Source organism: Pristiophorus japonicus, chromosome 16 (genome assembly GCF_044704955.1).
Source record: "Pristiophorus japonicus isolate sPriJap1 chromosome 16, sPriJap1.hap1, whole genome shotgun sequence".
In the NCBI taxonomy this organism is placed as follows: domain Eukaryota; kingdom Metazoa; phylum Chordata; class Chondrichthyes; family Pristiophoridae; genus Pristiophorus; species Pristiophorus japonicus.
Window position 1 is genome coordinate 40,164,221 of NC_091992.1, and position 15,737 is coordinate 40,179,957.

Sequence of the window (15,737 nt, forward strand, 5' to 3'; positions counted from 1 at the left end):
CCATATCCCCGTTCTGCTTGAGAGAGCAACCTAGCGGCATAAGCCACAGGTTGTAGTTGACCCTCAGCATTGCCCTGCTGCAACACGCATCCAACCCCATAGGACGATGCATCACATGTCAGAACCAATTTTTTAGAGGGGTCATACAGGGTCAACAACTTGTTTGAACAAAGTAGGTTTTGCGCCCGATCAAAAGCCCGTTCCTGACAGTCCCCCCAAAACCAATTGCAATCCTTATGCAGGAGCACGTGCAGCAGCTCCAACAACGTGCTCAAGTTCGGCAGAAAGTTCCCGAAATAGTTCAACAGTTCCAGGAATGAATGCAACTCCGATGTGTTGCAGGGCCTGGGTGCTCGTTGAATCACCTTTGTTTTGGATTCGGTGGGCCGAATCCCATCTGCAGCAACCCTCCTGCCAAGAAACTCAACCTCAGGAGCTAAGAACACACATTTAGATTTCTTGAGTCGCAGGCCTACCCGGTCCAGTCAGCGTAGCACCTCCTCCAGGTTGTGGAAGTGTTCCTCGGTGTCTCGACCCATGATGAGGATGTCGTCCTGGAATACGATCGTTCTAGGAATGGATTTAAGTAGGTTTTCCATGTTTCATTGAAAAATTGCGGCCTCTGATCGAATGCCAAATGGGTACCTGTTATAAACGAACAGTCCCTTATGCATGGTGATGGTGGTCAGTAGTTTAGATTCGTTGGCCAGCACCTGGGTCATATAGGCTGAAGTGAGGCCAACTTGGTGAACAGCTTGCCGCCTGCTAGCGTGGCAAAGAGGTCCTCCACTCTCTGGAGCGGGTATTGATCTTGTCGGGACACCCGATTGATGGTGGCCTTGTAGTCACCACAGATCCTGACAGAGCCATCTTCTTTTAGGACGGGAACGATGGGGCTCGCCCAGTCGCTGAATTTAACAGGCGAGATGATGCCCTCTCTCAACAGCCGGTCCAATTCGCTCTTGATCTTTTCCCGCATCACATATGGCACCGCTCTGGCTTTGTGGTGCACTGGCCTGGCGTCCGGGGTGGTGTGTATCACTACTTTAGTGCCTTTGAAAGTCCCGATGCCAGGTTGGAATAGTGAATCGAATTGTTGTAGGACTTGTGAGCATGAACTTCGCTCCACAGATGACATTGCATGAATATCCCCCCATTTCCAGTTCATCTCGGCTAGCCAGCTCCTACCCAACAGTGCGGGACCATTGCCCGGGACAATCCAGAGTGGCAGCCGATTCACTAACCCATTGTGTGTAACAGCCAACATTGCACTGCCTAGCACCGGAATGATTTATTTGGTGTAAGTCCGTAATTGTGTCTCGATACGTGCTAATTTGGGTCTACTGGCTTTAAGTGGCCATAGCTTCTCAAATTGCTGAACTCCCATGAGTGACTGGCTGGCCCCAGTGTCCAGCTCCATGTGTACAGGGATACCGTTTAATAAAACCCTCATCATCATTGGTGGCGTTCTGGTATATCAACTGTAAATATTCGCCATATAGACCCGCTGAACCTCGGCGTCCATCGATTTGCCCCAAAAGTCCTCCTGCCTCAATGAATCCTCTTCTGGTCTATCCGCTTCTTATATTAGTCTGGTTGCAGACTTCATGCACATTCGAATTAAATGGCCACTGAGATTGCAGTTCCTGCAGACAAACTGTTGAAATCTGCAAGGTCTAGCTGAGTGTTTTCCCCACACCTCCAGCATGAGTTAAAGTTTCCATTGTCGGGAACAAAGGGACTATGGCCAACCATTCCGCGCTGACTGTCCCTTTGATTGCTCTTAAGTACCCTATTCGTGGGTGTCAATGGCCCCATCCCGGGCCGCATTGTCCACTGTGATGGCGTGAATGTCCGTTCAGCCTGCCGTTGTCTCTGTTGAAGTCCTATGCTGGGGTCTATTGCTGCCTGGGGAATGTCGGACTGCCCCTGCCTGCCTGCAGGGCTCTGAGTTGCATTGATGATGTTGACTCCCTGATCCATCGCCGCGTTAGAGGCAGAATTGCACACGTATATTATTTTCGTCTCTTCTTCCCCCACCATGAAAGTTTGAGCCATCAACGCTGTCGCTTCCAAGGTCAAATCCTTGGTCTCAATTAATTTGCGAAAAATTCCCGCATGTCCAATGCCCTCGATAAAGAAGTCTCTTAGCATCTCCCCCCTGCAGGCGTCTGCGAACTTAGAGGCTGGCCAAACGCCAGAGGTCTGCTACGAAGTCCGGTATGCTCTGTCCTTCACGATGTCGGTGGGTGTAGAATCTGTGTCGGGCCATATGTATGCTACTCACTGGTTTCAGGTGCTCCCCGATCAATTTGATAAGTTCTTCAAAGGTTTTGTCCGCCGGCTTTTCGGGTGCTAGTAAGTCCTTCATGAGCGCGTAAGTCCTTGGTCTGCAGCTGGTCAAAAGATGAGCCCTTCGCTTGTCGGCCGCTGCATCCCCCAGCCATTCTTTCGTAACAAAGCTTTGCTGAAGCCTCTCGACAAAATCGTCCCAGTCTTCCCCAACACAATACCGTTCCTCTGTGCTACCGGTGGCCATTCTCGTGGGCCGTGAATTCCCGTTTCTCGTCGCCAATGTAAAGTCCTTACTCTCCAGCATGAAACCACACGAGGCACATTCTGGGGACAAGGTCTCTCTGTGACCTGCTCTCTTTATTTACAGGACTCCAAAGACGATGACTCTGCGTGGGACCTTCCTTTTTATACCTGTGTGATCAGGTAAAGAGTGTCTCCCACAAGTTCATCCCTTGTGGTCAAGGTGTGCATCGAGATTGAGTGTATACAGTAATACAGTGGTGTTACATTCTGGTTACATACATGACAGAATTCAATGTGGGGAAGTGTGAGGTCATCCACTTCGAATATGAGAAAGACAAATCGGAATATTTTCCTTATGGTGAGAGACCAGCACTTGTAGAGAAGCACTGGGATTTAGGTATCCTTGCAAACAAATCACTAAAAGTTTGTGCACAGATACAAAAGGTAAACAAAAAGGTCAATGTAAAGTTGGCTTTTATCAGTGGGGAAATGATGCTTCAGTTGCACAGAGCCTTGGTCAGACCCCAGCTGGAGTATTGCTTTCAGTTTTGGACAATGAACATCAGAGAAGATATATTGGCCTTGGAAGGAGTACTGCTCAAATTCAGCAGAATGATACCAGGGCTTAAAAGGTTAAATTATGTGGGCAAATTGCATAAACTTGTTTGTATTTTCTTGAGTTTAGAAGGTTGAGGGGTGATCTAATCGAGTTATTTAAAATAATAAAGGGAATCGATAGGGTATATACTGGGATGCAATCTTAAAATTAGAGCTAGGCCATTTACAACAACAATAACAACAACTTGTATTTATATAGCTGCTTTAACGTAGTAAAACGTCCCAAGACACTTCACAGGAGTATTATAAGCCCGCAAAAATTGACACCGAGTCACATAAGGAGATATTAGGGCAGATGACCAAAAGCTTGGTCAAAGAGGTAGGTTTAAAGGAGCATCTTCAAGGAGAATGGAGAGACGGAGAGGTTTAAGCAGGGAATTCCAGAGCTTAGGGCCTAGGCAACAGAAGGCATGGCCACCAATGGTTGAGCGATTATAATCAGGGATGCTCAAGAGGACAGAATTAGAGGAGCACAGATATCTCTGGGGTTGTGGGGCTGAAGGAGATTGCAGAGATAGGGAGGGGTGAGGCCATGGAGGGATTTGAAAACAAGGATGAGTATTTTGAAATCGAGGTGTTGCTTAATCAGGAGCCATTGCAGGTCAGCGAGCACAGAGGTGATGGGAGAACGGGAGTTGGTGCGAGTTTGGAAAGAGGCAGCAGAGTTTTGGATGATCTTAAGTTTACGTAGGGTAAAATGTAGAAGGTCAGCCAGGAGTGCATTAGAATAGTCAAGTCTAGAAGTAACAATGCCATGGATGAGGGTTTCAGCAGTGGATGAGCTGAGGCAAGGGCGGAGACGAGTGATGTCACAGAGGTGGAAATAGACCTTGATTATGGTACGGATATGTGGTCGAAAGCTCATTTCAGGGTCAAATATGACACCAAAGATGAGAACAGCCTCAGACAGAAGTTAGGAAGAGGAATGGAGTCAATGGCTAGAGAACAGAGTTTGTGGAGGGGACCAACAATATGGCTTTGGTCTTCCCAATATTTAATTGGAGAAAATTTCTGCTCATCCAGAACTGGATGTTGGACGAGCAGTCTGACAATTTAGAGACTGTGGAGGGGTCGAGAGAAGTAGTAGTGAGGTAGAGCTGGATGTTGTCTCCGTACATGAGGAAATTGAAAGCTGTGATTTCGGATGATGTCGCCAAGGAGCAGCATGTAGATGAGAATAGGAGGGGCCAAGGTTAGATCCTTGGGGGACACCAGAGGTAATGATAAGGGAGCAGGAAGAGAAACCATTGCAGGTGATTCTCTAGCTATGATTAGATAGATAAGATTGGAACCAGGCGCGTGCAGTCCCACCCAGCTAGACGACAGTGGAGAGGCGTTGGAAAAAGAAAAGGTGTATTGGAGAGGCGGGAGTTGGAGTGGCAGCAGCCTATAAATGGCCCAGCAGTTCGGGGACCAGCATGGTGAGTCGGAGAGGCGGGAGTCGGAGCAGCAGCGGCCTATAAAAGGCCCAGCAGTTCGGGGACCAGTGTGGTGAGTCGGAGAGGCGGGAGTCGGAGCGGCAGTAGTTTATAAAAGGCCCAGCAGTTCGGGGACCAGCGTGGTGAGTCGGACAGGCCTACCGGTGCAGCTGCAGCGGGGAGAGAAGGCAAAAAAGAAGTAGAAAGAAATCAAAAGGTGACATCTCAACCAAAGGGGTAAGTGATTGGTAAGTAGTTTTTCTTTTTCTTTTCTTTATCAGTAAGTAACCTTTAGCATTATTGTTGCCAAATTAAGTTTATCTACGGGTTAAGTCATGGCAGGAGAGCTCGGACACGTGTTATGCTCCTCCTGTACTATGTGGGAAGTCAGGGACGCTTCCGGTGTCCCTGACGACTATGAGTGCGGGAAGTATTTCCGCCTCCAGCTCCTGACGGACCGCATTGCGGCACTGGAGCTGTGGGTGGATGAACTCTGGAGCATCCATGATGCTGAGAATGACGTGAATAGCATGTTTAGTGAGTTGGTCTTACCGCAGGAAAAGGGTATACAGCCAGATAGGGAATGGAAGACCAACAGGAAGAGCAGTGCAAGGAAGGTAGTGCAGGGGTCCCCTACGGTCATCCCCCTGCAAAACAGATACACCGCTTTGAGTACTGTTGAGGGGGATGACTCATCAGGGGAGAGCAGCAGCAGCCAAGTCCATGGCACCGTGGGTGGCTCTGCTGCACAGAAGGGCAGGAAAAAGAGTGTGAGAGCTATAGTGATAGGGGATTCAATTGTAAGGGGAATAAATAGACGTTTCTGCGGCCGCAACCGAGACTCCAGGCTGGTATATTGCCTCCCGGGTGCAAGGGTCAAGAATGTCTCGGAGTGGGTGCAGGACCTTCTAAAAAGGGAGAGTGAACATCCAGTTGTCGTGGTACATATAGGTACCAACGATATAGGTAAAAAACGGATGAGGTCCTACAAGATGAATTTAGGGAGCTAGGAGTTAAATTAAAAAGTAGGACCTCAAAAGTAGTAATCTCAGGATTGCTACCAGTGCCACGTGCTAGTCAGAGTAGGAATTGCAGGACAGCTCAGATAAATACGTGGCTTGAGCAATGATGCAGCAGGGAGGGATTCAAATTCCTGGGGCATTGGAACGGGTTCTGGGGGAGGTGGAACCAGTACAAACTGGGTGGTCTGCACCTGGGCAGGACCAGAACCAATGTCCTAGGGGGAGTTTTTGCTAGTGCTGTTTGGGAGAAGTTAAACTAATATGGCAAGGGGATGGGAACCTATGCAGGGAGACAGAGGGAAATAAAATGGAGACAGAAACAAAAGATAGAAAGGAGAATAGTAAAAGTGGAGGGCAGAGAAACCCAAGACAAAAAACAAAAAGGGCCACTTTACAGCAAAATTCTAAAGGGTCAAAGTGTGTTAAAAAGACAAGCCTGAAGACTGTGCCTCAATGCGAGGAGTATTCGGAATAAGGTGGACGAATTAACTGTGCAGATAGCAGTTAATGGATACGATGTGATTGGCATCACGGAGACATGGCTCCAGGGTGACCAAGGCTGGGAATTCAACATCCAAGGGTATTCAGCATTTAGGAAGGATAGACAGAAAGGAAAAGGAGGTGGGGTGGCTTTGCTAGTTAAAGAGGAAATTAATGCAATAGTAAGGAAGGACATTTGCTTGGATGATGTGGAATCGGTATGGTTGGAGCTACGGAATACCAAAGGGCAGAAAACGCTAGTGGGAGTTGTGTACAGGCCACCAAATAGTAGTAATGAGGTTGGGGACAGCATCAAACAAGAAATTAGGGATGTGTGTAATAAAGGTACAGCAGTAATCATGGGCGACTTTAATCTACATATTGATTGGGCCAACCTAACTGGTAGCAATACGGTGGAGGAGGATTTCCTGGAGTGTATTAGGGATGGTTTTCGAGACCAATATGTCGAGGAACCAACCAGAGAGCTGGCCATCCTAGACTGGGTGATGTGTAATGAGAAGGGACTAATTAGCAATCTTGTTGTGCGAGGCCCCTTGGGGAAGAGTGACCATAATATGGTAGAATTCTTTATTAAGATGGAGAGTGACAAAGTTAATTTAGAAACTAGGGTCCTGAACATAAAGAAAGGTAACTTTGATGGTATGAGGCGCGAATTGGCTAGATTAGACTGGCAAGTGATACTTAAAGGGTTGACAGTGGATAGGCAATGGCTAACCTTTAAAGATCATATGGACGAACTTCAACAATTGTACATCCCTGTCTGGAGTAAAAATAAAATGGGGAAGGTTCCTCAACCGTGGCTAACAAGGGAAATTAAGGATAGTGTTAAATCCAAGGAAGAGGCACACAAATTAGCCAGAAAAGCAGCAAACCGGAGGAGTAGGAGAAATTTAGAATTCAGCAGAGGAAGACAAAGGGTTTAATTAAGAGGGGGAAAATAGAGTATGAGAGGAAGCTTGCCGGAAACATAAAAACTGACTGCAAAAGCTTCTATAGATATGTGAAGAGAAAAAGATTAGTGAAGACAAATGTAGGTCCCTTGCAGTCAGATTCGGGTGAATTTATAATGGGGAACAAAGAAATGGCAGACCAATTGAACAAGTACTTCAGTTCTATCTTCACAAAGGAAGACACAAGTAACCTTCCAGATGTACTAGGGGACCGAGGGTCTAGTGAGAAGGAGGAACTGAAAGATATCCTTATAAATCGGGAAATTGTGTTCGGAAAATTGACGGGATTGAAGGCCGATAAATCCCCAGGGCCTGATAGTCTACATCCCACTTAAGGAAGTGGCCCTACAAGTAGTGGATGCATTGATGATAATTTTCCAACAGTCTATCGACTCTGGATCAGTTCCTATGGACGGAGGGTTGCTAATGTAACACCACTTTTTTAAAAAGGAGAGAGCGAGAAAGCGGGTAATTATAGACTGGTTAGCCTGACATCAGTAGTGGGGAAAATGTTGGAATCAATCATTAAGGATGAAATAGCAGCGCATTTGGAAAGCAGTGATAGGATTGGTCCAAGCAGCATGGATTTATGAAAGGGAAATCATGCTTGATAAATCTTCTGGAATTTTTTGAGGATGTAACTAGTAGAGTGGACAAGGGAGAACCAGTGGATGTGGTGTATTTGGACTTTCAAAAGGCTTTTGACAAGGTCCCACACAAGAGATTGGTGTGCAAAATCAAAGCACGTGGTATTGGGGCTAATGTACTGACGTGGATAGAGAACTTGTTGGCAGACAGGAAGCAAAGAGTCGGGATAAACGGGTCCTTTTCAGAATGGCAGGTAGTGACTAGTGGAGTGCCGCAGGGCTCAGTGCTGGGACCCTAGCTCTTTACAATATATATTAATGATTTCGATGATGGAATTGAGTGTAATATCTACAAGTTTGCAGATGACACTAAACTGGGTGGCGGTGTGAGCTGTGAGGAGGATGCTAAGAGGCTGCAGGGTGACTTGTCCAGGTTAGACGAGTGGACAAATACATGGCAGATGCAGTATAATGTGGATAAATGTGAGGTTATGCACTTTGGGGGCAAAAACACAAAGGCAGAATATTATCTAAATGGCGGCAGATGAGGAAAAGGGGAGGTGCAGCGAGACCTGGGTGTCATGGTTCATCAGTTATTGAAAGTTGGCATGCAAGTACAGCAGGCGGTAAAGAAGGCATATGGTATGTTGGCCTTCATAGCAAGGGGATTTGAGTATAGGAGCAGGGAAATCTTACTGCAGTTGTACACTGCCTTTATGAGACCCCACCTGGAATATTGTGTTCAGTTTTGGTCTCCTAATCTGAGGAAGGACGTTCTTGCTATTGAGGGAGTGCAGCGAAGGTTCACCAGACTGATTCCAGGGATGGCTGGACTGACATATGAGGAGAGACTGGATCAACTGGATATTTATACACTGGAGTTTAGAAGGATGAGAGGGGATCTCATAGAATCATATAAGATTCTGATGGGACGGTACAGGTTAGATGCGGGAAGAATGTTCCCGATGTTGGGGAAGTCCAGAACCAGGGAACGCAGTCTTAGGATAAGGGGCAGGCCATTTAGGACTGAGATGAGGAGAAACTTCTTCACTCGGAGAGTTATTAACCTGTGGAATTCCCTGCCGCAGAGAGTTGTTGATGCCAGTTCATTGGATATATTCAAGAGGGAGTTAGATATGGCCCGTACGGCTGAAGGGATCAAGGGGTATGGAGAGAAAGCAGGAAAGGGGTACTGAAGGAATGATCAGCCATGATCTTATTGAATGGTGGTGCAGGCTCGAAGGGCGGAATGGCCTACTCCTGCATCTATTTTCTATGTTTCTATGTTTCTAAACCGTGTCAAATGCTGCAGATATGTCAAGAAGGACGAGGAGGGATAGTCTACCTTCATCACAGTCACAAAAGATGTCATTTCGGTACTGTGGCGGTACAGAAGCCTGATTGGAGGGATTCAAGCATGGGGTTGCGAGAAAGATGGGCACGGATTTCGGAAGCGACAACACGTACAAGGACTTTGGAGAGGAAATGGCGTTTGGAGATGGGGTGGTCGTTTGCAAGGATGGCTGGGTCAAGGATTGTTTTTTTGAGGAGAGGATGATGACGGCAGATTTGAGGGAGAGACGGACAATACCCGTGGAGAGAGAACTGTTAACAATGTCAGCTAACATGGGAGCCAGAAAAGGAAGTTGGGTGGTCAGCAGTTTGGTGGGAATAGGGTCGAGGGAGCAGGAAGTGGGTTTCATGGACAAGATGAGCTCAGCGAGGTCATGAGGGGAGATCCTGAGAAACTGGAGAAAGATGTGAGGTCAGATCTGAGGCAGAGGGGAACCTCAGAGGAAATTTGGCCCAGTGCATTAGGGGAAAGAAGGGAAGTGGTAGAGGCAGCTGAACAGATGTTCTCAATCTTAGAGACAAAAAAGTCCATGAGCTCCTCACACTTGTTGTCAGAGGTGAGGGTGGGTGGAGACAGGGGAGAGGGTTTTAAGAAGACACTTAGCCATGAAGAATAGAAGCTGCGGTTTATCTTTGCATTCCAGAATGATTCTGGAATAGTGAGCAATTTTGGTAGACGAGAGCAGGACCCGATAGTGCTTTATGTGGTCCAGCCAGATCTGGTTGTGAATGGTTAAACCACTTGCCCATCAGTTCCCTTCAAGTCTGCATCCCTTGGACGTAAGGAGCGAAGGTGAGGGTGTGGTTGAGCGGATCAGTAACTGCAGAAATATTGTGGTGAATGGAGGGCAAAAGGCTGGACAGTTGGGATTTTGTAATTAAAGTTGTAAGAGAGTTGGGAGAGAGGTTTTTCCAGGGGCGGACACAGGAGGCAGGGTTGGCGGGGCGGTGGGGGAGGCATCGTGGGTGATGTGTGTGGAGAGCGATACGATGAAGTGATCAGAGATGTCCTTATCTGCGATTGTCACTGTCATCTATTCATCCAGCATTGTAACCCATGTATAAACTGACCTAAGTTGTACACCGTGAGAACACTGACCACTAGGTGGGAGACACTCCTAACCTGGACCTTCAGGTATAAAAGGGGAAGCTCCACCCACCTTCATCACTTGAGTGCTAAGGAATAAAGGACAGGTCACAGACTGACCTTCTCTCAAGCATGGGCCTCATGTGCATTTATACTGTGTAGTAAGGATGTATCAATGGCGACAAGAAACTGGGATTTAAACCACGTGAGCATGGCCACTAGCAGAACAGACGAGAGGCACTGTGTTAAGGAATGGTTGGGACAGAGATTCAACATCGTTAAAGCAGCACACAGTTCTCCAGGCAGAGAAGGGCAGTCAGGCATGCCCCAACATGTAGCCGAACCCAGAGGGGGAGTTCAACAGAGACAATGGCAAGCTGAACAGCGATTCACGCCATTGCAAGGGACAATGCGGCCAGTAATGGGGCCATCAACACCTGTTAATGGTGCACTCAAGGACAATAACAGGGGCAGTCAGGGACGATCGACTGGCAAGGGACCTTTTGTTTCAAACCGCAACTCATGCTGGAGGCGTGGAGGCATACATTCAGCCGGAGTTTGCAGAGATGAGCAAGATACCTGCAGAAATTGCAGAAATGGACACTGGGGGAAATCGCTGGAAGCTGAAGTTCAGCGAGTTCATGTGGAGCACGTATACAGTTCATACACCAGGACGCCACCGATAATGATGAAAGTGCTCCTCAATGGCATCCCAGTATCAATGGAGTTAGACACGGATGCCAGCCAGTCCCTGATGGGTATCAAACAGTTCAAAAAGTTGTGGGCATCCAAGGCCAGGAGGCCAAAATTATCGCCGATTGACGCACAGCTACGGACTTACACAAAACAGATCATTCCGGTGCTAGGCAGCGCCACGGTAGTCGTGACCCACAAAGATTCGGAGAACAGGTTGCCACTCTGGATTGTCCCAGGGGACGGTCCCGCACTGCTGGGGAGGAGTTGGCTTGCTGTCATGAACTGAAAATGGGGCGATGCCAATGCAATTTCCTCTGTGGAGCGAGTATCATGCTCACAGGTCCTGGACAAATTTGACTCATTATTTCAACTCGGCATTGGCACTTTCATGGGGGCCAAGGTAGTGATTCACATAAACCCGGACGCCAGACCAGTACACCACAAGGCCAGAGCGGTGCCGTACATGATGCGGGAAAAGATAGAAGGCGAATTGGACCGCCTGTTGAGGGAAGGCATCATCTCGCCAGTCGAATTCAGTGACTGGGCGAGCCCGATTGTGCCAGTGCTCAAGGCGGATGGGTCGGTCAGGATATGTGGCGATTACAAGGCCACCATCAATCGGGTGTCACTCCAAGATCAGTACCCGCTACCGAGAGCAGAGGACCTCTTTGCGACGCTATCCGGTGGCAAACTTTTTTCAAAATTGGACCTGACCTCAGCTTACATGACCCAGGAGCTGGCGAGTGAGTCGAAGAAGCTGACCACCATCACGACAAGGGGTATTTGAGTACAACAGATGTCTGTTCGGGATTCGCTCGGCTGCCGCGATCTTCCAACGAAATATGGAAAGCCTCCTCAAGTCGATTCCAGGGACGGTGGTTTTTCAGGACGATATCCTCATTACGGGTTACGATACTGAAGAACACCTCCACAACCTGGAGGAGGTGCGACGCAGACTGGACCGAGTAGGTCTGCGACTGAAAAAGGCGAAGTGCGTCTTCCTAGCTCCAGAGATAGAATTCCTGGGGATGAGGGTAGCAGCAGACGGGATCAGCCCTACTGCATCCAAGACGGAAGCAATCCAGAGAGCACCCAGACCCTGTAACACGACGGAGCTGCATTCGTTCCTGGGGCTCCTGAACTATTTTGGTAACTTTCTTCCCAAATTAAGCACGCTGCTAGAGCCGCTACACGTGCTCCTACGCAAAGGTCGCGAATGGGCCTGGAGAGACAGCCAGGAAAGGGCTTTTAATAGAGCATGCAATTTGTTATGTTCCAACAATCTGTTAACGCTATATGACCCATGTAAGAAACTTGTGTTAACGTGCGATGCGTCGTCCTATGGTGTCGGGTGTGTGTTGCAGCATGTCATTGCCAAGGGTCAGTTACATCTGGTAGCTTCTGCCTCCAGGAGTCTGTCCCAGGCAGAAAGGGGCTACAGGATGGTAGAAAAGGAGGGGCTCGCATGTGTATATGCGGTAAAGAAAATGCACCAGTACCTGTTTGGCAGGAAATTTGAGCTGGAGACAGATCACAAACCCCTAACGTCCCTTTTGGCTGACAACAAGGCCATAAATGCAAACGCATCGGCCCGAATACAGAGGTGGGCACTCACGTTAGCTGCCTATGACTACACAATTCAGCACAGACCGGGCACCGAAAACTGCGGCGATGCATTCAGCAGGCTCCCACTAGCCACCACTGAAGGGGCTACCGAGCATGGTGCTGAGATGGTCAGGGCTGTTGAAGCTTTCGGAAGTAAAGGCTCACCCGTGACAGCCCGTCAGATTAAAGTCTGGACAAATAGAGACCCGCTATTGGCTCTAGTCAAGAAATGTGTCCTGAATGGGGACTGGGCAGCCACGTACAGAGCATGCCCTGAGAAATTTAAACCATTTCACAGGCGCAAGGATGAACTCTCGATTCAGGCCGATTGCCGACTGTGGGGAAACCACGTAGTCATGCCCCAGATGGGCAGAGAGGTGTTCATCAGAGAACTCCACAATGGGCACCTGGGCATTGTCACGATGAAGGCAATTGCCAGGTCACACGTTTGGTGGCCAGGGATAGACGCAGATCTGGAACTTTGTGTTCGCAGGTGCAACACGTGTGCCCAGCTGGTCCGTGCGCCCAGGGAAGCCCCCCTTAGCCCCTGGCCATGGCCCGCCAAGCCTTGGTCACGCATCCATGTGGACTACGCAGGTCCTTTCATGGGGAAAATGTTTTTGGTTGTAGTAGACGCCTACTCCAAATGGATCGAGTGTGACATTTTAAATTCAAGCACATCCTCTGCCACGATAGAAAGTCTACGGGCAATGTTCGCCGTCCACGGTCTACCGGACATCTTGATCAGCGACAATGGCCCGTGCTTCACAAGCACTGAATTCCAGGACTTCATGGCAGGCAATGGAATTAACCATGTTAGAACGGCACCGTTCAAGCCGGCCTCAAACGGCCAGGCAGAACGAGCAGTGCAGATAATCAAACAGGGGATGCTCAGATTCCAAGAGGGTTCCCTACAAACCCGCTTATCACGCCTCCTGTTGGCCTATAGATCCCGACCACACTCGCTCACAGGGGTTCCACCCGCAGAGCTACTAATGAAAAGGACGCTCAAAACCCGATTATCCCTTATACACCCCACCATGAAAGAAATTGTCGAGAGCAGGCGCCAGTCACAATATCACGACCATGACAGGAATGCGAGGGCGCGATGTATTGATGTAAATGATCCTGTTTTTGTCTTCAACTACGCTGCAGGGCCCAAATGGCTCGCAGGCACTGTGGTTGCCAAAGAGGGAAATAGGATTCTGGTAGTTAAACTTACCAATGGACAAATCTGCCGCAAACATGTGGATCAAACAAAAAGGAGGTTCAGCAACCCCATAGAAGAAGCAGAGGAAGAACACGATATAGAGTTCACTCCACCACAGGTGACCGAACACCAGAATCAAAGGGAGGAGAGCTCAGTCACTGTGGGCAGTCCGGACAGGCCTGAGGCACTGCAAACAGCAGACACTCAGGCCAGCGCCCAACAACCGGAGCCCCAACTCAGGCGCTCTACAAGGGAGCGTAAACCACCAGAGAGACTCAACCTGTGATCCCAATAAGACTTTGGGGGGGGGAGGTGATGTCATGTATTCAACCAGCATTGTCACCCATGTATAAACTGACCTAAGTTGTACACCGTGAGAACACTGACCACTAGGTGGGAGACACTCCTAATCTGGACCTTCAGGTATAAAAGGGAAAGCTCCACCCACCTTCATCACTTGAGTGCTAAGGAATAAAGGACAGGTCACAGACTGGCCTTCTCTCAAGCATGGGCCTCGTGTGCATTTATACTGTGTAGTAAGGACGTATCAGTCACGATGGGAGTAGCGAGGTCACGAGAGATGGCAAGGTTCAGGTGGCTGCAAATATGGGTTGGGGAGTTTACATGGAGGCAGAGATAAAGGGAGGATAGGAGGCTAATGAACTCAGAGGAGAGAGAGCATGATGAATTGAAATCACCGAGGATGAGAAGTCACTCGGTGCAGAGGCTGAGGGAGGAAAGCAGTGATTATCTCGGTAATAACATTTTTATGGTACGTGGGTGGGCGGTAGAGAACGAGAATTTTAAATGAGAGTTGAGAGGGGTGGAATAAGGTGAGATGCTCAAAGGAGGGGAAATTGCCGGAGGAGTAGGTGTGATTTGGTGATGAGAGCCACACCGCCACCATGGCAGTCTGAGCGGGGCAAGTGGTGGAAGGTATAGCCAGATGGGGAGGCTTCATTTAAGGATAAGGTGTCATCACCCTCAACAAAACTTTCTGTCAGGGCCATGATGTCGATGCAATCATCTACGATAAGCTCATGGATGTCAAAGGCCTTGTTCACAAGTGAACGAATAATCTGGATGAAGATGCGGAGAGGGTCAGTGATGACCAACTGCCAGTGTCCACAGGCTCAACGCTGGGCATGGTGAGTTGGACGGGGAGGAGATTGGACGTGTTGGGTGTGAAAGTTGGTTCGAGAATAGGATGGGACAGTTGGGGTTGCTACTCATAAAGACGCAGCAACGACTACCTCGATGGGCCCTTTGTAGGATGCCAAGAGAGACACAAAGGGAAGTTGTAGGTTTATATAAGAGGGAGTCAAGCCTGGGACGGCGGCAGGAGAGTAGGAGGGCCGAAGAGTAATGAAGGATTGGGGTAGTGATTTGGGAGGGCAGAGTATCCGAGAGAGGACAGATGAAAGGAAGCATGATGATAGGAGAGAGCGGTCGGGAAGGGAGAGAGAGAAAACGAAAAGGGAGAGAAAAAAGAGCCGGATTTGAGACAGGTTTGTGACTGGGTTTTCGGATTGCATTTGCGTCCGAGTTTCGGCATGCTCCCGACCCGTACGCTGCGCCCAGAATAGCGACAGGTCAAACCTGTAGGTGCAGCCCTGCCAGCAGTGGTAAGTACGAAAACCTGCAAAAAAAGATAAATTGAAGGTTTTATTTTTTAATTTGTTTGCAGTGATTAAATAGTTATGGGTCTTGCAAATGTTCTGGGAATGTTTTTTGGAATTTTTTTCCCCCCCCTCCCAAGACCTCTCTTGCAGCACTCCCGGCCTAAAGTTGCCGAAACTCGCGTTTTGCACCGCAAATGCTTGTCAACACCTCCTTTACCGATGCACCCCTGGCGCAGATGTAAAGGCTGAAAGTTCGGCCTAAAACGGTAGCACAGTGAAAATGGTAAGTTTCACGTATCGCTACCATTTTCGCCGAAAACCCCCAAAGGCCGAAAATCCAGCCCTTAGTCTTCAATGTGCTGCAATTTCCTCCAGTAAAACATTGGGAAAACTGTAGCCATTGTCTTCAGTCTCCATCACAAATTCCGTTACCTTGCCATTGATTCTAGCCGCCTCCCCAGCCACTGTCTCAGACTAAACGAGGTTGTTCAGAGTCTCATTTGACTATGTCCTATTTGATCCTGAGATAA

The 15,737-nt window shown here is 48.6% G+C and overlaps 1 pseudogene; it reads left to right on the plus strand.

The window, feature by feature from the left end:
* The window catches only part of LOC139226152 (myeloperoxidase-like), an 84,292-nt pseudogene that overhangs the window by 22,794 nt on the left and 45,761 nt on the right, over positions 1-15,737 (plus strand).